Consider the following 22,398-nt stretch of genomic DNA (forward strand, 5'->3'; position numbering starts at 1 on the left):
TTTTGATGTAATCCAGGAGCTAGTGCCATAGGTGCAAGTCTACAATGACGATGGCTTAATTCAGACCTGGAGCATACAGGTACTTTTTGATCATTATAAGCAAAGGATGCTTCAATATAAACTAAAAGTTCAATAAATTGTAAGAGAGTTGAAAAATGAATTAACAGTGTCACTTAAAAAGCTCTAGATTAAAATAGCCATTTGCTGTTTACTTTGGAACATACCTGATTTTGGTCCAATATAATCAATACATTTCTCTGGTCAGAGATGGCTGAAATGGCTTGCCTTCTTCCTGGCACATATACAGTTCCATCTAAGTCTATGAGTATTAGGGAAAGAATTAGGTCTTAATTCCCTGGAGTCAAACCAAGGCACAACATAAACACTGTTGTTCCGGTTTCAGCTTCTTAAGACTTTCCTCCTTTCCCTTCACAGCTCTAATTACCTCAGTCTATGCACAGAATCCTCCAGTTGTCAGTCTGAAAAAGATTTGGGAAAATGCTGCGAAAAAAAGATATAAATGAATACTTATGCTAATTACAACTTCCAATTTACTTTGACAGTATACACATCTCCTTTTCTTCATTTTCAGTGAACATGTGTACTCATTTGCACATTCGCATGAGGGGTGACTGGATAGCCCTCTTGAAAGCTATTTGTGGGTCATCCAATGAATCATCCAATCAGGGAGGCAGAAACACTATAATATGATGTCGGTGAACTGATTACACAACATAAATAGCCAATTGGGAATAGCAAAAAGTAGAGGCAATAGTTGTAGTTACAGCTGGTAGAAAATTAGAATTTCCAACCCATGGGAAAGTCTGATATTTCAAAGTTTGTTTTTGTTCTGAACTGGGACAAAAAGGCTAAATATTGAAATATTTTGCGGAAAGGGAAGTTCCAAAAAATATTATATTTTAAATATGTCATTTGGACATTCCTGAATTGAAATATTTCCTTTCACATGGGGTTGACATTAATGTGTTCCCTTTTGATGCCCACTGGGAGATGAGGTTCAAATGCCTCATGCCCCCATTTTCCGCTATGAGCCGGGTTCCCCAGATGGACTACTTCTCCCATGATGCACCATGGCCACATGACACAGATGATACACCACATCAGTTCAACTAGGGGGACATTAAATAAGATATAGTCCAGTCAATAAGCCCAGCCTTTGGGGACTTGAGGAGAATGGGGATGTGAGGCACTCGAACAGTTTCAACTGTAGATCCAAATGGAAATGAAGTTATTTCATTTTACACACCTTCTGGAGATGAATGCATGGCTGTGCCGATAGTGTCGATGGGCAGGCTTCAGTTTCCTGCTGTTCCAGGAAGGAGGTCTACTGGGAAGAGATGCGGTGTACCTGCCCAAGAAGGGAAAGAGCATCTTTGCACACTGACTAACTAACCTAGGGAGGAAGGTTTTAAACTAAGTTCAAAGGAGGTAGGTGACAAAACCTCCAGGGAAGCATAAAAAGGCAGAGGGTAGATGCTGAGGTGGAGAATTCAGAAAATTACAAATGGGACATAGAAGCAACAAGATGGAAATCAGTGGGGGAATCTGCTCAACATCTTAGATGTCTATATAAAAATGCAAGGAATATGGAGAATAAACAGGAAGAACTGGAAGTATTAGTCCATAAGGTACATTATGATTTAATTGGCACCACAGAGAGTTGGTGAGATAAGTCTCATGACTGGAATATTGGTACAGAGGGGGAAAGCTTGTTCAGAAAGGACAGGCAGGATAAAAAGGAAGGAGGTCTTGCATTATACATTAAGAATATATACACTTGTTCTGACGTCCAGAAGGATGTGGGAAGCAGACCAGTTAAAAGTTTCTAGCTAAGGATAAAAGGGATAAAAAATAGGGATGACATCATGATAGGTGTCTACTATAGATAACCAAATCAGGAAGAGGACAGCATTTCTAGAACAAATAAAATAAATATTCAAAACAACAAGACCTGGCTGTAATGAGGGACTTTAACTACCCTGACATCTGTTGGAAAAGTAATATGGCAAAACATAAAATTTCCAATAATTTCTTGGAATGTCCTGGTGACAACTTTTTGTTTCAGAAAGTGGAGTAAGTAACCATGGGGACAGCCATTTTAGACTTGATTCTGACCAACAGAGAGGAATTGGTTGCAAATCTGAATATTTGCAAGATGAAATTCAAGAAAGACAAGTGAAAAGTACTTTATTTACAAAGGAAAAATCAAATGCACAACTACAAAATGGGGCATAAGTGGCTAGATAATAGTATTGCTAAAAGGGATATGGGGTTATAGTGGATCACAACTGAATCTGAGTCAACAATGCGGTGCATTTGCAAAAAAGGCTACTATAATTCTCGGAGTGTTGTATGTAAGATATGAGAGGTAATTGTTCCCCTCTATTCAGCATTGGTGAGGTCTTGTCTGGAGTACTGTGTCCAGTTCTGGGTGCCACACTTTAGAGAAGGTGTAGACAAACTGGACAGAGTCCAGAGAAGAGCAGCAAATATGATAAGATGTTTAAGAAAACCTGACCCATGAGGGAAGGTTTAAAAACTGGCATGTTTAGTCTTAAGACAAGAAGACAGGGCATGGGGGGAATCTGATAGTCTTCAAATTTGTTAAGGGCTGTTGTGAGCTGTAGCTCACGAAAGCTCATGCTCAAATAAATTGGTTAGTCTCTAAGGTGCCACAAGTACTCCTTTTCTTTTTGCGAATACAGACTAACACGGCTGTTACTCTGAAACCTATAAAGAGGACTGTGATCAATTGTTCTCTGTGTCCCACTGTAAGCAGGACAAGAAGTAATGGGCTTAATCTGCAGCAAAGGAGATTTAGGTTAGATACTAGAAAAGGCTTTCTAACTATAAGGGAAATGACACTCTGAAATAGGCTTCCAAGGGAGTTTGTGGAATTCCTTTCATAGTAGGTTTTTAAGAACAGGTTGGACAAACACCCGTCAGGGATTGTCTAGGTTTACTTGGTCCTTCCTCAACACAGAGGGCTGGATTTAATGAATTCTTGAGGTCCCTTCCAGAACTACATTTGTATGATTCTATTATTCTGATTTTTTCCAACGGAAAATTGAAAAATGTTAGCAAAATAGAAATTTTCCTATGGAAAATTTTGTTTTTGTAGAAATAGCATTTTCCATCAAAAAAACATTTTGATGGAAAATTCCCAGCTAGCTCTGGTTGTGGTCTGTGAATAATTTACACAGAGAAAAGGTGGCTAAATGCATTGAATAAGTTGCTTATTGCAAATAGCTATATTGTTAAATCCTGAGCATAGGTGAAGGGTATTGAATGTTGATTCTGATTGTCTTGTGAACACCTATTGTGTTATCTTTGTAGTTCTTTAGCTTAGCTTTCACTATGTTTCTTTCTCCTTCGAATCACACAGAAAATGACCGAATCTCTTAGGGTCAGATTCATATAGGGTAGCACCTTACTCCATTATTTGAAGAGTAACTTAGTTAATACTTAAGTAATATAACCTTATCACAATTATAACATTAAAGTCTTACAAGACGATACATTTTTATTTCAGCAGAACAAAGCTGCACCATACCCTGACCTAAAAATGTTGTAAAGGACATATTTAGAACCATCTTTCCACAGCCTTCGGTGAAGGCTTGCATTATTCCCAGGTAACCTTCTTGTACAGTTTGCCCAAGATGGGCTAAAAGGAGCCCCTTGCAAACTGAAACAAGCTATTTGTTCTCTATTTCCCAGGAATTGCCTTAGTGGGGACTGAAATTAGCTGAGAAATACGTACGTTTTTGTTGTTGCTGAAGCCTGAACAAAGTTAGGAAAAACAAAAATCAGGATCTCGAGCATTGCACTGTGGTGAAATCGAGGAGGGTTTTCATTAAATTACGGTGTCTCTTCCCTGACACCAATTTTCAGAGAAGCACATTTTAAGAAATTTCTCCAGGCTCCTTTATGTCAAGTGAAGTATGTAAAGGACTTGAAGAGTTTGGGTATAAATTTCTTCTGTGTCATCATTGCTCTTCAGGTCCATCACCTGTAGAGAAGACATATAGATCCAGAGACATACACTTTTTGAAGATTGGTAGATCATGCTTTAGAGAGACAGCTGCTAACAGCTACTCATATGTATAACTTGCTCCAGTTTTCAAAGCTACATGGTACAGATGTGAGGAGAAAGACCCATAACAAAGAGGTCAGTAATTTATTAATTTTTATTATTGCCAGCAACTTGGCAAGAGATCCATATACAATGAACATGTCTAATTTATTATTGATATTCATCTTTGTGTGTTTGTCAATGGTATTGATAAGCCTCAGGAAGTCAGTTAATCTGACTGAAATGAGTACTCATGACAATTTCATTGCAATATATAGTGTTGTGAACTGTGCGATTTTATCATGTGTTCTTGTGGTTACAAGGGTTCTTATTACCTGAGAATCTCATCTTTAATTTTTTTTAAAATAAGTTTCCATCTCTTGTAATTTCAGAGAAAAGTTTAAAAACTTGAACCCTAAAGTCTCCAACACTAGAAGACAAATAGAAAGGAACAGATTTATGTTTTCAAAATTCATGATTTTTAAGCCAAACAAGATTTTTTGTGCATGACTCATGATTTTTGCACATTTGGGGTTGGCAATACTGAATATAGATTTCTAAATAGAAAATTACTAAAGAACATCTAATATACACAATTCAAGTAGGGTGAAATTTATTCCTGTGTAGAGTGCCTGCACAAACATTATATACCACTTAAGTGCCACTTAACCTTCAAAATAGAGTGTGCGTGATATATACGGCTTATGCTGGCCCTCATCACAGAGGTGAATTTTACTTTTAATTTAACTGAAGTGTGAAAACACACACAACAATTACAATCATTTCCTTGGAGGATGAGTGATGAATTATTAATATTTATGCATATTTTAGGACATTTGTACTCTTTTGTGCTTGTTTCTATCTTTTAAAATGTGAACCTAATAAAACATGATTAAACAAATCAACAGTACACACAAGTGACAATTTATTGTCTGTTATCATATTATTTTTATTAGTTTTTAGTTTATCTTATTCTCTATTGTTCATAATGTTCTCTTGGAAGTTTCAAATTCATTTTTCACACCAATTTTGTCTTTTTCCATTTGGTCAAGATTTTCTTTTCTGGGCTTCCCAGGGGATTTAATCAGAAGTATTTATATTTGTTTTTATACACGCATTATAAATGCTGTTAGCAGAACTCTTGGAAAAGTGTTTGTTACTTAACTTGGACTCATTCCACCACCTCTCCAGCAGCAAAGCAGAGAACGTAGCTGCTGCTCCATGAACAACAGCTATTGTTATATTAATTGCTTTTTCTTTTTTGGAAAAAAGTTTGTGGATTTTGTATTTTTAGGAAAACAAAATACCAGCCATGCATATATACAGCCCAATCCAGCTCCTGCTGAAGACAATGGAAAGACTCCTGTTGACTTCATTGGAAATTGGATCAATCTCTTAATATCCAGAGGGTATTTCTCAGCAGATTATAATAGATCTAGTGCAAAATTTACAAACCTGGGTGTCTAAATTGAACTGCTAAGTCCATACTTATATATAGAGGAGGGAGTCTTCAGCTGACATGGCTTCAAATTCATTAGCATTAGAGAGTATGTCTACACTGCATACCCCTTACAGTGGCATGTAGAGTACATACACCTCTAGCAAGGGTATAAATGGCAATGCAGATGGTGAGACACTGCTAAGGTGAGTAAAGACACACTAAAACCTTAGGGATATACTCAACACAACTCTCTACACACCCAAGCACTGCCTCCCCTATCTACACTGTTATTTTTTATCAGTGTAGGGTCCTGCTGCCTCCTTGCTGCCAGAGCCTTTCCCCACCACATAGAGCTGCTGGAGCCTTTCCCCTTTGCAGGGAAAGACTCCGACAGCAGGAAGACAGTGGGGAAAAGCTCCAGCAGTGGGGAAAGGCTCTGGTAGAGGTAGGCAATGGGGAATCCCTGCTGCTGGCACCTTTCACTGCTGCCACCCTTCTGCCAGAGCTTTTCCCCACCTCAGTGAAAGGCTCTGGCATTGGAGAGCCTTTCCCCACTGCCTCGTCCTGCCAGAGCCCTTCACTTCCACATGTACCTATCCACATTGCAGTGTAGACACAGTCTGCTTTTCACGGCAGCTTGTAACTACATGTACTCTACACAATGCCAATGGTGCTGTGTAGTGGAGACATACCCAGTGTTGGTTAGAAAAATTCCAACAAAAAATTGCTTGCCAGAATTTGCTGATTCATCAAAACGGAAACATTCTGCAGAGATGTTTAGATTCCCGTGATGTCTCAACAGAAATGAAGCAGGGCTTCTAGGGCCTGCAGCTACAGGGCAGCACACCCAGTGGTATGTTCTGGAGCCAGGGCTCCATTCCCCTCTGAGGAGAGTTTTTTAAAATTTTGGATTTAATTCCAAAACCAGAATACAACCAGATTTTGAAATATTGAAAGCCTCTCTGAACTGGAATTAACTTTCTCCACCCAGCTCTAGTTAGCTGGAATCTTAACAAGGCTTTTCAATTGTGTTAAGCTAACTAATCTGAGCTAACATAATTAAAAATCTTCCTTGTCCATTATAATACCAAGACATCACAGAGCTGATTCTCCACTGCTTTGAATCTTGTGTAGTTATTTAAACTTGTGCAATGTGGATGTAACAATCTAATAGATCAGAAGTATAACATTTTGCACCCAAATTACACAGGAGTAAATGATTACATAAGGCAGAAGAAATGGAGAATGAGACCTGATGCATACACATTCTATGTACTTGAGTCAGTTTTCAAATATGTAACATTACCTTGAATCCTTCAGTCATGAATAAAAGTAAATCAGATCCTAATGAAGATAGTGTTTTAGCCTTCAAACATAATGTAATTGGATGTCATGAAAATGAGTTTGAGTAAAGCATCATATTTATGTAACTCCAAAGAACCATTAAGGGCCACTCAAATTGGTCATCCACAATTGGTCAATTCAGTCCATAGTCTAGGAGTATTCTTGGATTCCTCTCGGACACTGAGGTCTCACATAGCAACAGCCAGAGATAACATGTTCCACCATCTCCACTGGGCTAGGACACTGCAGCCCATCCTGGCTATTGAACACTTGGCCCCAGTTAGTCATGCCTTTGTCAACTCTGGGTTGGATTACAGCAGTGCAATATACCTGGGCATGAAATCTTCAGCACTTAGGAAACTTGTGTTTCCTGAGTAACACAGGCTACTGTGATGGTTTTCTCCCCCTCCCCTTTGGGATGCCACTTGGAACTGGGGTATCATTGAGCCCGCCTGACCCACCAGTCTGGGTTCCCTTTATAGTGAATTGCTGTGCAGCCTGCCAAGCCCTCCCTCAGGCTTCAGACTGCACTTTACCAGCACACGTACAGGTAGGGACACACCCAGCTGCAGCTTCACACAGATGCTGAGATCAGCTTTGCATGGGAAGGCTCAGGTAAGGAACTTCCCAGTTACTCAAGTGCACACCCCCCTCTGGAGGGTAAACCCAAAAATATACACCGTCTTGCACTGCACAGAGATCTGTACAGCGTAAGCTCATGAAATTCACCCCCTCCCTCAATGTGGAGAGGAATATACACAGCTTTCTACACCAAGTTATGATTTCCACACACTGGTATCAGACAAAACAAGTTTATTAACTACAAAAGGTAAAAGTGCCATACAGTAAATGAGAATCTGTCCCAAATGTCTTACTGTATGGGAATCTGTTCTGAATCCCATGTCTCAGGTGTGTTCCTTGCATTCCAGTCAAACAAACCTGATTTAGTATCTGCCATATTACCAAAGCTTATAGGATCCCATTTAATTAATAGAAGCAGGACTTTTTGGATGATTGCAGAATTAAGGTACATACAAAAATTACATCAACACCTCCTTTTACTGCATGGCTGAAAGTGCAACACTTGTGATTTCAAAATAAGAGCATGAGCATGCCCTCAATTTTGATCTTATTAAGAAAGTAACAAGCGAAAATATGCACAGACTTATTCAAGAACTTTGAAAACATTTAATTCTGGGCACAGAAACTAATGCTACTTCTTCCAAAGTTCAGACATAAAACACATGTGACAATAACCACTGATGTGCCTGATAGCAGAGCTGTGTTTTGTGAAATAAACCCAGTACTAAGCATATATTTAATGTATGCCGAGTGAATGCCTGTCCAGTCAGAAATGCCATCCCTCCACATTGGCATTCAAGCAATGGTAAACAATGTCTGGTGTGCTTTGCAGAGAACATTGGTGTGGGGTTGCACACTAAAGTCACAGAATGTGGTCTGTGTTTTGTTAAGCATTACAGATAGGAAATTCTGCACATGATGGACATTTCCGTGAAGCCGTCAACCACTGAGGAGGAGCTGCATGAAAAACAACATTCTGTATTGTGACAGCAACAACAATACCCACATCAGGAGAAGTGGCAGAAGTATCGAGGTCAATGGACTTTCTCCATTACAGCCGTTACTTCTGCTCCCACCATGAATACACCCAATTATGACGAGGACAATGAAGAATTAGAAGGTTAGACAACAGGCATGTGCTTTCTGTGACAAATGTCAGGTATGAAAAATTGTAGTTTCATTTTCCAACTTGGGCTGTGACTAATCCAAAATATTATACAGCACATTTTTAAATTAAAAAGTATGACACGGTATTTTTTTCTATTCTGTTCAGGTTTTTATACCACACCCATCACCATAGTATCTGAATGCCTTCCAGCAGAGTATTAAGCAACATGAATACACATCTGTCACACGTTGTTTGTTCTCTCCATCTCTTCTGGGGTGGGGGAAAGGAGTACAGTGGAGTGTCTTGTTTTGATAAGGTTTTTTGTTACGTTTTGTTAATTAATATATCCATTGCTCTGTTTATAATAGAGAAGGCAGGGTCAAAGAAATGTGCCTTGCACTTGGCATGGAAGGTAGGTTTGTGATGGTCCTTAGTTCCTGGAAATATTAATTCCATAGTCTCAGACCAGCCCCTGTGAAAATTCTGTCTCCTACACAGACCAGATTTACTCTTACTGTAGAGGTTTCAGAGTAACAACCGTGTTAGTCTGTATTCGCAAAAAGAAAAGGAGTACTTGTGGCACCTTAGAGACTAACCAATTTATCTGAGCATGAGCTTTCGTGAGCTACAGCTCACTTCATCGGATGCATACCGTGGAAACAGTTTCCACGAGCTTTCGTGAGCTACAGCTCACTTCATCGGATGCATACCGTGGAAACTGCAGTTTCCACGGTATACATCCGATGAAGTGAGCTGTAGCTCACGAAAGCTCATGCTCAGATAAATTGGTTAGTCTCTAAGGTGCCACAAGTACTCCTTTTCTTACTGTAGAGAGTTCAATTGTACCAGAGGAGCCTAGCTGTCTACCATGGTTTTCATCCCAGAGCTGTAGGCAGTCTTTTACATATCCTGGCCTGGGACATGGAGCACTATGAAGATAAGGAGGGGGGAGGGATAGCTCAGTGGTTTGAGCATTGGCCTGCTAAACCCAGAGCTGTGAGTTCAATCCTTGAGGGGGGCCGTTTAGGGATTTGGGGCAAAAATTGGGGATCAGTCCTGCTTTGAGCAGGGGGTTGGATTAGATGACCTCCTGAGGTCCCTTCCAACCCTGATATTCTAAAAAAAAATAGGGGTTAAGACTTTAAACTTGATTTAAAATAAGAGGTCAATAAAAATAAGAGTGAATTCACTTATTCACTTATAAAGATAAGAGGTGAATAAATAGTATTTATTCTTCACCTCTCCCTAAATAAGTGTGCACATACTCCCACAACGGTGAGAAGAAAAATAGTCTTCAAATATACTAATGGTGAATAAAGAATAAAAAAAATCAGGTGCACTGTATCAAAATTAAGTCTGAATAATTGTTTTCTTTGGACAGTCATTACAGTACAGGACATTCATTGCTAAATTGCAGTGAGATTACAGATCTCATTCACAACTGCTTTAATCCTGTTTTATATAGCTGCAACTCAACAAAGTAAAAACAATATAAAGCTGGAGTAATGCAGTGGTAAATCAAAGCCTATATTTTGAAGCCGCATTCATGCCAAAGTAATTCACTATGTAATGTCAGGAAACGGGGTGAATGCTCATTTGGGAACAAGTAATTTAAATGGTTACCTACTTCTGCATTTAAAAAGTGCACAGGAGAAAATGAGCTAAATCCACAAAGGGACTGAGGTATTGCAATGCTGAGTGGACAGTTAGGTACCTCAGAATGGGATCCGCAAAAGTGAGCATGTTAACTGGGGAGCCATCTAAGATAGACAGTAGGAAATGGCAAGCAGAGGGGTGGGTTCAAAAGCTCCATCCCTCAAAGGGAGTTAGGCACCTAGGTCTGGGCCAGAGGGAGGCACTTATCTGCTTCGCATTCTCAGGCATGAACCCTCACTTGGAGTTAGGCACATAAGCCGTTTCTTGCAAAACTGCTGAAAGAGGAAAGTGCACATGCCTAGTGGCTGCTTTATAACTTTTAGCCCAATTGTTAGAGCATGCTTTCTGGATTTGGGAGACCTAGGCTTAATGCCCGCTCTGTGAGATGTGGAGAAGTGATCTGAATTTGGGTCTCCCCTAACCCTCAAGAAAGAGTCTGAACCACTGGGCCAGGGGGTGTTCTGGGTCCGGGCTTTCTCATCTCTCCTTTTGGAGTTGCTCCATTGTGTATAAATACTTAAATAATCATTGGGACAGAGAAGGCATGAGAATGACTCTGTAACCTAGAGTCATTATAACCCTCATCTGGGATATGGGGACCTCAGGTTCCAATCTCTCTGCTCCAGTGAATAGTTAATTACTTATATACAGTGGAACAGCTTCACCAGGACAGACCAAGAAAGACTTGTCCCAGAATACCCCATAGCCCAGTGGTTAGCGCATCCCCCTCTGAGATGGGGGAGACCCAAGTTCAAACCACTTCTTCCCATTAAGCAGAGAGGGAGTGGTTAGAGCACTCTCATGGTCTCTCACATTCCAGATGAGCGCTCTAACTACTGAGCTAAACGTTATGGGTGTTGTGTGGAGTTAGGAGTGCTCTGAGCATGTCTATCTGATCAGGCTTCGCAGACAAAATAGGCAGAGATATGCCTAGTTTGAGGGTCCATTTGGGGTTTAGGTGTGAGATAGGTGCCCAGGCTCCCAGACTCGGTTGACAGTGCACAAGCCTAGTGGCAAAACTTAGGTGTCTAGGGGATTTTTACAGTGGAAATGTAGGGGCCTATAAACTGTAGGCCCCTATAAATAGGGTCCTACCAAATTCACAGTCCATTTTGGTTAATTTCATGGTGATAGGATTTAAAAAATTGTAAATTGTAAAAGCACATAAAAGACCAGATTTCACAGGGGGAGACCAGATTTCATGGTCTCTGACACATTTTTCATGGCTGTGAATTTGGTAGAGCCCTACCTATAAAGTTCCATGGCAGCTAAGCAGGGGTTTTGAGGATCTCAGTGGTACCTAAATGTTGAACTTAGGTGCCTTAAATGGCTTGTAGGCATCTAAGTCCTTTTGTAAATCTAGCCCAATATCCCCATGTTCAAGTGGTTTATTCTTTGCTTTTTCTTATTACTGTAACTTAGGTAGGCGGATTCCTTAGTAAACAGAATTTTAAAAAGGTTTCTGGACCCTGTAGTTTAAGAGATTTGGGTTCAGCTTTTGAAATGTTTGTTCCTTAATGCAACATCAAAGCACATCACAATCAGTGATCATAGGCCAGTAGGAAGTTGTGGCACAAGGTCAAATTGCAATGGAATTATATTTTTAGATCAGAATAAATAGTGGAAAAAAATTTTCCTTGAATTTCAACTCAAACCTGTTTAAACACCTTTACTTACCAAAGGAAGAGCATTTTTTTCTTACTGTTCCTTTCTTCTTTCCTTTCCATTAATACCAAACTTTAGCAGCAAGAATACTCACAAAAGCAAATTTTAAACACAAATGTTCAAATATTCATCCCACTTTTTTTCTAAGGCCCTGATCTCACAAAATGTTTTCTGTGGTTGGACCCCTTACAATGTACTATTGACTTCAATGGGGCTCTGCATAAGAATAGGCGTCCATTGACATAGGTTTCATTGCGGGACTGGGGCCTAAATTGGAAAAGTTAAGAAGTGCCAGAGCGAAGGCAGCATTAATTTGGAAGACCTTTTGATCCTTAGCCTGGCTTTAAGCAAAGTTTCTTCCGACTTGCAGACAAGCATCTTTCATCAGAATGAGGATTAACCATAGGTAGGGATCTTTAGGAGAGAGACTCCAGCTTTCTTTGTTTTGTTTTTTTCCCCCTCCTCTCTAAGGATTATAAAGAGATGAAGTATTTGAAATATAATAATTTCCTCCAGCTTCACGGGGACTTTAGGGCTATGAACACTTGAAAAAGCATGCATGGTCATGCTCTTATTGTTTATTTGTTGCTAGACAGGACAAAAATGCCTTACTTGTTAACTAAATCTGCAATCTGGCAATTGAGTCCACAGGAGTGGAGCCAGCCTCACTCCCATAGATCCTCATTGAAGTCAATAAGTCTCTATGTGGTGTCAAGGGTCTGCCTGTGTGGTACCAAGTACAGGATCAGCACCTTAGGGAGAAGAAAGCGACCTAGAGAGGAAAAATGCAAGAAATGGAAATAATATCTACAGAAATACTAATCCTAGAAAATATTGACTTTCCTTAACTGTTTGCAAATATAATATTTAGAGATGGGGGGAAATCACTTAAACATGATCCTTTGGAGTGTAAAGTCTTCACAGTATTTGCACTTGCAAAATGCTGCAATTCAGGAAACTTTCTTTTTTTTCACCCAATTCTGCAAACTGATCCATGAGAGCAGACCCCTGGGCCTATCTGCCTGTAGCCTCACTGACTTCATTGTGACTCAGCCCAGGTATAAGTGGATCATCTTGCATCCTATTTCAGTGCCAGTTTTTCCTACAGATCTCTAACAAGAAAACTCTATTGTTGGATAACAAAGTTTAATAATGAATGTCTTAAACATTTCTAGGATCTGCTGTCAGTCATCCTCTACTTTCCTTATCTCATTACATTTTTGTCTTTAAAAATTGCAATTTCATTAACTAGTAAGCCCCACTTTAAAATTCTACCAAAGATACTGCTTCAGTCTATTCCAAATGCTGCACAAAAGAGCGGGTGGTGGGGTTTCTGCCCAGTCTCTTTCTTCGTCTCTGGAATGCTGCAGGTGCACTTGTTAGATTTAAGGGCAAAACGTTAAATAGTATCCTCCTTTGTGACATACTATAGCAACTTATCAATTTGCTTTCATTAGTTTGTGGCACTTCCTACTCAATAAGCTGCTATTGTACTGCCTCTAACCTGATCTGGGGAGCACCACCAAGCTGTCAACTCGTCAACCCTAGAAAATGGATAGTTAATCTTTTCAGGTGACTTGTTTCATTTCCTGTTGCTCATGTAAAACCCCAAATATTTAGCTACTACAAGCACTGGGTTCTCCTGTTGGGTTCCACTGATTAAGTAGCACAGATTATTCCCTCTTTTCACATTCTATGCACTGATTCCTCCCACCCTATTGTTTTTCCTTCTTGAAACTTTATATGGTCATTTGAGTGAATGGAGCCTTATTTCCAGTGTCATTATGGGACACATTGCTAAGCCAGTCTATTCGAGCTTGTAATTAAATTTACTAAGCACTTAATTTTTGAGTGTGTTGCATCTAGAAAGTCAACTTCATTTTCCATTTTCTGAGCTCTCATCAGATTTTTTGTTCTCATTGATGGCTTTGATTCCTACAGCGTGAACTTGTCACAGTGAAAGCTACTGTAGGGACAGAGTCCCATTATTGTGAGCCTTTGGTGTCTTTGCAAGGTCTATTCAACATCACACACACAAAGAAAATCCTGCATCACAGTTTATTTTGATAAAATTTTCTAGGTTTCTTTTAAGAGTGTATTTTGTGCCTAGATGCCCCCTTAATAGGTGCCCTTAGATAGATAGATAGTCTCTCTCTCTCTAACACAAATAAAGAGCATTTTAAGATATATCTACTTTTCTCTCAATGGAAATAAAACACATGCCACCTGCAAAAAGCAGGTGATGCTGGCTGTAGGCACTTATAAACTAAGACTAAAGTAAAAAATATTTCACTAGAGTGATATAACACACAGTTAAGTCTATTTTGTGGCAAGTAATCATTAGAGCAAAAGAGGCAAAGCTTGTGTCTATGTTCCTCTCGCTTTGAATTCCATGCAGATGTGTGTGGTTGTCTGGAGGGGTTTGCCTGGTTTGGGATTTTTGTGTGCTTTGTTCAGAGGCCAAGCTTGGAACCTTGATCCTGCAATCAGCTTTGTGTGGGCAGACCAGTGTGCCTCTGTAGAGCCCCATTGAAATCAAAGGGCCCAGATGCCCACCCACAAGCAGTTGATTGCATGGAGTTCATTGGGAACAAAGAACAGACCAGGCATGCCAGGGTGGGTAAATACAGTCTAGATACTTGAGGAAAACTCATGAATCCCTACACCAACCTGTGTACTGACTCTTTGGAGGTTTTCTTCTTCAGGGTACTAACAAAATGTAAAATGTTAGAGAAATATAATGCTAAAAATGAGAGACATCCTATTTCCTTGAGATACACCTTGAATCTGTTTTCCTGTGGTTTACAATTTAGACCAAGAGATCCCATACGGGTGCAGAATCTGGATAGAAGGGGAGTCAGAAGTTAGGGAAAGTGTTGCCATTCTTTCTGATGAAACAAGGAATTCTGGGAAGCTACAGTAAAACCCTCTGTGGGGAATGCAGCCTGACCAGGCCCGCTGGCAGGGGGGTGGGGGAAAGGGATCAATTGCCCAGGGGTCCGGCGCTTTAAAAGGGTCCGGGTGGATGGGATAGATATGTATTTTTTAAATAAAAATTATGATTTAAAAAAAGAAAGGAATCGGTTTCCTGCTGCAGCCGCTCTGTACGGAGTGCCATCCTGCACTGTGACAATAACTGTTTCCCAGAGCACTGCTGCACCCTGGGGTCTGGCAGTCTGGCAGAGCAGCAGCAGCAGTAGCCTGGGAACCGCAGAGCTTGCTGCCTCCTCTGGCTGCTCAGGACCCGCTGTGCCTGCTGTGCTGGCTCTCTGGATGTGGGGCTGAGGACAGGGAGACTTGAAAGAGGAACAAGCTCCCTCTGTGCTACCAGATTTCCTCCCCCTGGACTGCAGCTCCTCGTCTGACACAAGCCAGCAAGTTCAGCCACCCACCTGAGCTGCCTGAGTTTTGCCGAGAGGCAGCCGGGGCTAGCCCCGCCTTTGCTGCCGCTCCCACTGCTGACGAGCTGCTATCACGGGTGCAGGATAAGGGGCCATCTCACTCAGCCAGAGAACGAGGCACGGGTTTTCCCTCTACCTTCACCTCTGTCGTCTCCTAGATAGACTCATAGACATTAAGGTCAGAAGGGACCATCTTGATCATCTAGTCTGACCTCCTGCACAACGCAGGCCACAGAATCTCACCCACCCACTCCTGCAATAAACCTCTCACCTATGTCTGAGCTATTGAAGTCCTCAAATCATGATTTAAAGACTTCAAGGTGCAGAGAATCCTCCAGCAAGTGACCCGTGCCCCATGCTACAGAGGAAGGCAAAAAACCCCCAGGGCCTCTTCCAATCTGCCCTGGAGGAAAATTCCTTCCCGACCCCAAATATGGCGATCAGCTGAACCCTGAGCATATGGGCAAGATTCACCAGCCAGATACCCAGGAAAGAATTCTCTGTAGTAACTCAGATCCCACCCCATCTAACATCCCATCACAGGCCATTGGGTCTGTTTACCATGAATAGTTAAAGATCAATTAATTGCCAAAATCATGTTATCCCATCATACCGTCTCCTCCATAAACTTATCGAGTTTAATCTTGAAGCCAGATAGGTCTTTTGCCCCCACTGCTTCCCTTGGAAGGCTATTCCAAAACTTCACTCCTCTGATCGTTAGAAACCTTCGTCTAATTTCAAGTCTAAACTTCCCGATGGCCAGTTTATATCCATTTGTTCTTGTGTCCACATTGGTACTGAAATAATTCCTCTCCCTCTCCGGTATTTATCCCTCTGATATATTTATAGAGAGCAATCATATCTCCCCTCAACCTTCTTTTGGTTAAGCTTTTAGCTTGGCTAAACAAGCCAAGCTCCTTGAATCTCCTTTCATAAGACAGGTTTTCCATTCCTCGGATCATCCTAGCAGCCCTTCTCTGTACCTGTTCCAGTTTGAATTCATCCTTCTTAAACATGGGAGACCAGAACTGCACACAGTATTCCAGGTGAGGTCTCACCACTGTCTTGTATAACGGTACTAATACCTCCTTATCTCTACTGGAAATACCTCGCCTGATGCATCCCAAGACCGCATTAGCTTTTTTCATGGCCATATCACATTGGCGGCTCATAGTCATCTTGTGGTCAACCAATACTCCAAGGTCCTTCTCCTCCTCCGTTACTTCTAATTGATGCGTCCCCAGCTTATAGCTAAAATTCTTGTTATTAATCCCTAAATGCATGACCTTACACTTCTCACTATTAAATTTCATCCTATTACCATTACTCCAGTTTACATCCAGATCCTCCTGTATGATATCCCGGTCCTTCTCTAAATTGGCAATACCTCCCAGCTTTGTTTCATAGGCAAAATTTATTAGCACACTCCCACTTTTTGTGCCAAGGTCAATAATAAAAAGATTAAATAAGATTGGTCCCCAAACCGATCCCTGAGGAACTCCACTGGTAACCTCCCTCCAGCCTGACAGTTTACCTTTCAGTATGACCCGCTGTAGTCTCCCTTTTAACCAATTCCTTATCCACCTTTCAGTTTTCATATTGATCCACCATGCCTGCCGTCTCCTCATTGCTCTGGGTGCTGATGTCCAGCAGCAAAAGTATTGTGTTGTATATTTTAACTTTGTTGGTCATATTTATTTACATCTTGTATATCAGTTTTTTCCTTGTCTTTAGATTACACATGAATCATGAGTAGGTGTTTAATTAGCCTACTGGATACTTTAGGTGTTTTCTTACATCGTGCTTCTTTAAATGTTTTATATATTAATGAATTTCATTCCATAATGTATTTATTTAATTTAAATAGATAATTCAAAATAACAAATTCTACATCTTATATTTAGGCTCACAATTTGTTTAATACTGGTGCTGTAACTGGGAAAAAAAGTTAACTAGATCAAGAACGCCACAACTTACGCCTAGTGGGTTCTAATGTGTTAGCAATAGCATAAAAAGTAGTGTCGTAAACCTCAGCCATCCCTTTCTAGGGGGTACCATTGACTGTTCTGCCCTGGGGCCCAGAATTGCTGTCAGCGGGCCTGAGCCTGACTTAGGTTCCCATTGCAGGCTCGAAAACACTTTTATGCAGTTGTTTTAGAAGTTGCAATAGTAGCAAAAATGTCTGAAATGCCTAAGTGGACTTAGTTGGCATATATTAATTTTATCTCCCAATACACTTCTCCAACTTCTAAGCTATTATTCTATAAAGTGGGCTTAGAATGTTTCTGAAGACGTTGGCTCTCTCCTATCACAAACTTAAAAAGGAAAGACAGCAAGAGAGAGAAAGAGAGTTATGAGAGGGTGAGTCAAAAAGCAAGCAGAAGCAAAGGGAAGCAGGATACAGTTATATTAGGCCAGCTATAGAATTAGAAAGCCCCATTTACAACAGTGCAGGAAAGCACTTTTCCCTTGTGAATACCATGATAGTCCATAACCTGCATGTTATCTCACAGACCTTCAAGGTCTCTGGATTTGGGTTGTAAATTAGAGTTTGAACACCCTGGTTATAATGGGTTTCATTCCTTTTAGAACTCACTCTGACAACCCTCCATGCTATAATATATTAATACAGTCATGTTATCCTGAAGACATAACTGTGACGGCACAAAACTTGATGTGCCCCCAGTGAGCTGTTGTTTCATGCTACTCTTGAGACTCAAAAGCATTGTAGTTTACAGTGTGAAAAACCAGTACATCAATTATACAGTGCTGAATACCCATGGAAGCATGCTAAAAACACTAACATTTTGTACCAAATAAATTCTCGGTAACAAATATTATTGCAACAAATACCAAAGGAACGTAGAAAGTGCTCAGTTATGTCAGAATTGCTTTTCCATTGACTTTTGGAGCACCCTATAATCCTCCCTATATATCAGTTTAGAAACACTGAAGCCTCCTTTATCACAACCAGCTGACCCAACCTCAGCTGCTCTTTAAAAATAAAAACACATGTTTTCTTAGTCATTCCATGTGGTGATCCATTTAGTTGCTCTCTGCCACTAGCTTTTGATGCCAAACCTACAGTTTTATGGAGCTGCAGTAGCTGCTCCAGAGCTGAAGATGAAGCCGGCTTTCCGTCAAAGTCACATTTCCAGCCCTACCCCTTCAACTGCCCCCAAAAAAGGAGCCCTATCCTCTGAAGTTTCATGTGCCTCATCTCATTCTACGATGGGTTGTTGTTTTTTTTCTGGGAAGTTTGGTAAAATCGAGAAGAGGGATTTGAAATGCATGGTGTTTCAAAACATTCCATCATTCACTTTGGAACATTTTCCTAACTTTCTTTGGCTTGTCATACCTCGTGACTTGGCCCACAAGCTCTGAATTTCTTTTGTTTTGTTGGCCTTGTTAAGAAGTAGTGCCTTTTAGTGTCTTTGGGCAGGTTATATATAAGGTAAATCTTTATAAATATATACTAACCTTCTGCTGACTCCAGGCATTTCTTCAGCAGCAAATGTGATGACCCCGCACATCTGCACCCAACAAGTAGTGATGAGAAGCTGTACTCTCCCTTGTGGAGTCTCACAAGGATCAGTTCTCTCTGCTGTCCTTTTCAACATGTACATCCAGTTATTCATTCCTTTGTCACTTCTCTACTGAACTACAGCAATGCAACGTACCTGGGCATGAAGCCTTCACACTTAGGAAGCTCCATCTGGTACAGAACACTCTAGCACATCTCCTCAGAAACACTGGCCGCTCTGAGCACATCAAACCTGTATTCTTCTCCCTCCTCTGGCTTCCCATAGATAATCAAATCAAATTCAAGGTCTTGGTCCTCATCTTCAAGGCCCTCCATGGCCTGGTCCCAGGATATCTAAAAGATGATCTAAAGTTCTGGGATGAAGACCACGGTAAACAACTCTACTCCTCTGGCACAAGGCAATACTCTACAACAGAGGTGGGCAAACTACGGGCCACAGGCCCCTCCTGCCCCGCCTCATAGCTCCTGGCCTGGGAGGCTCACCCCCGGGCCTTCCCCCACTGTCTCCCCTTTCCTTTCCTCTTTCCTTTCCCCCTGTCCCCTTTCCTACCTTTTGTAAGGGTGCCCCTGGCCTGAGCACCCCTACAACCCGGTGCTCAGGCCAGCGCAGTTGTAGCGCCACCAGCCACTGGTGCTCCAGGCAGTGCGGCCAGGGGGCAGGGAGCAGTGGGGGTTGGACAGAGGCCAGGGAAGTTCGAGGGGGTGGTCGGGGGCAGGGGTGTGGATAGGGGTTGGGGCGGTCAGAGGGCGGGAAACAGGGGGGGTTGAATGGGGGCAGGGGTCCTGGGTGGGCAGTCAGGAATGAGGGAGGGTTGGATGGGGTGGCAGGGGGCAGTCAGGGTCAGGGGTTCCGGGGGTGGTCAGGGGACAGGGAGAAGGGGTGGTGGATCGGGTGGGAGTCCCGGGGGACAGGGGTGGGGTTGGGATGGGGCAGGAGTCCCGCGGGAGCCGTCAGGGGGCAAGAAGCGGCGGGGGGGGGGTCGATAGGAGGCAGGGGCTGGGCCACGCATGGCTGTTTGGGGAGACACAACCTCCCCTAACCGGCCCTCCATATAATTTTGGAAACCCGATGTGGCCCTCTGGCCAAAAAGTTTACCCGCCCCTGTTCTACAATATGGGCAAAGCTTGTCAATACAGGAGACAGAGCTTTCTTGGGGACAGTTTGAGACTGTGAAATGAACTCAGGAACCATCGCAAACCTTGTCACCTTCTCCTCCAAAAGCAAGGCACATTTCATTGACCTTGCCTTTTCTAACATAAACATATAGCAACACGTATGTGTGTAAAATCCAAAACAAAACACTCTACTGCACACACTTCTCCCCTGGGAGAGCATGAGAGAGCAAACAACATGACAGTTGTTGGTCACATTGCTTAATGCATTGTTGGAAGGAGTTCAGATACTACTGTGATGAGTGTGGTAGAAGAGCCTATATAGGACAAAACAGATGATGAATGGAGGAGGATAAGACTCTGGCAGGGTATGTGAGGGATGAAGACTACATAGAGCTTCTGATGGCATGGGAAGAGAGTAAAGAACTGTGGTTTAGAAGGGCAGAATATGGAATGAGACAGGTCAGAGAAGTTATGGGGGAATGGAAGGGATGGTCACAGGACTAGGGAAAGGTGGGTGGGTGTTTTGAAGTGGTAGAATTTTTGTATTAATTGTATGATAGGGAATTTGGGTATTTTCTAAACTCCAGTGAAACATGCTTTCAACCTTAACTCTTTTTTTAAACTGTGTTTATTAGTTATGCTGAGAATAATAATAATAATTACCCACTTCACAGGGATGTTGTGAGGATTAGTACAGTGTTGTGGCAATGAGCTGGTTAGACCGTATTGCACTTGCCACCCTTGTGCCTGCAGTGTTACAGCACAACGACTTTCAGAGATAGTCCATTTTCAGCTATAAGCAAATCTGGGTCTAGACATGTCATTTGCTTCCCCAGCCCTTACCTTCACTCCATCTGCACTGTTCTCAGAACTCCCAGGAGAGCTGCTGCTACAGCAGACAATGCAGCATGATGAATTTTTTTTAATATGCTTCCAATATTCGGAGAGTAGAGAATTAGAGAAAATGAGTCATCCTTACCTATTGCCTGAGACAGAAGAATGCTGACAGCTGTGTACATTGGACACATTCCTAACAAACAGTTTAAGTCTAGAGCTTGTTGGGAAATTTTTAACAAAATGCTTTTTACTGGAAAATGCCAATTCATCACAAGTTGAAGCTTTTTGTGGGAAAGAAGCAGTTTTGACAAATTTTTTTGAAGGAAAAGTTTTGAAATTTTCTGAAATGTTTCATTTCAACATTTTCTGAACAAAAAATTCTGGTTTTCTCTTTCAAAATGGCTTTTGGTTTAGAAATTTAAACTAATTACAGTAAAAAAACAAGAACAGTCTCTGGGTGCTTTTATTTCTCTATGCTGGATGCTGATATTGGAACAACAGACTCTGTCTTTGTCTCTTTCGCAGAATAAATAGTTGCTCCTTGGTCAGACACCAAAAATGCTCATCATCCCCTTGCTAAATGAATCTCATGTCTCCAGTTTCTCCATGCAGTGCCTTTGACAGGCTCTTCCAAGTCCAAGCTCAACAAAACACTTTTCTGCAACACTTCTCCAGTTGCCCGAGCTTTCTGTCCATCCAGTTTGACTTGTACTGCTTCTCCGAGATGATGTTCTGGAAGAGGTCCAGCTGATCTGTGCTTGTCAAACGATGCTTGCTTCCTCATCAGCAAGTTGAACCCGTTAAAACCTTAGCCACATTGGACCCAAATTGTGCTCCGGTGTGGGAAATGTAGATCTGATTTGTCTCCTGTGCATAAATTAAGCTGGGCTGAATTTAGCTGACACAGTGAACGTAGGTTTTACATTGATCAAGCTAAGAGTGGATCTTCTTGACATAGGATTCATTTAGCCATTGGCACAGCTCTTTTATCTTCTCCATTCACTTGAGAATGAGATAATAACGATAATAGTAACAGGAGGGAAACGGTGCAGCCAGTTCTGGCCCCCATGCCCTGTACGTCACTCCAGCATTGTACATGGGCTGTTGATGTACTGCAGCTGTCTGAAGGAGAACTCCCCAGAGCAGGAGAAGTGTAGGGCTGACATATGTGGCCTCATGCTGCCTTTTTTGCTGCCTCTGGCATAGACTGCATGGCAAAGTTGGTGCCAGGAGCAGGAGGTGTCAGATGCAGGAGCACTACAGGGAGTCTGGTACTTCACTTGGGTCAGCATCCTGTCTCCCACTGTAGCCAGTAACAGGTGCTTCAAAGGAAGGTGAAGAACACCTGCAGGCAGCAGTTTTAACATAACCTGCCCACAAGGTTATTCATCAAGGTGGGGTGAGGATCCAGGGTAGAAAATTAGATAGAAAGGAAAACAAAGAGAAAATTAACTGAAGATGGAAGAAGAGAATAAGAAAACAAGAAGAGTAACTAAGAGATATGGCAAGAAAGATAAATCAAGGTAAGACACAACTTTAATGTTCACGGCCTGGTGCGGTGGGTGCAACCAGAACTTCCATTTTGCTGCTTGGCAACTGAACATTCATGAA

The 22,398-nt window shown here is 41.6% G+C and overlaps 1 long non-coding RNA gene across 1 annotated transcript; it reads right to left on the reverse strand.

Moving 5' to 3' along the window:
* Positions 1–415: 415 nt before the first annotated feature.
* Positions 416–21,767, reverse strand: LOC125621070 (uncharacterized). Its single transcript, XR_007352400.2, has 4 exons — positions 20,930–21,767; positions 3,782–4,030; positions 1,268–1,369; positions 416–501 (listed from the first exon to the last, which is right to left on the reverse strand). It is a non-coding gene; the product is annotated as an uncharacterized LOC125621070 (long non-coding RNA).
* Between the last annotated feature and the right edge of the window lie 631 nt (positions 21,768–22,398).

This window comes from Caretta caretta, chromosome 1 (assembly GCF_965140235.1).
Source record: "Caretta caretta isolate rCarCar2 chromosome 1, rCarCar1.hap1, whole genome shotgun sequence".
NCBI classification, from domain to species: Eukaryota; Metazoa; Chordata; order Testudines; family Cheloniidae; genus Caretta; species Caretta caretta.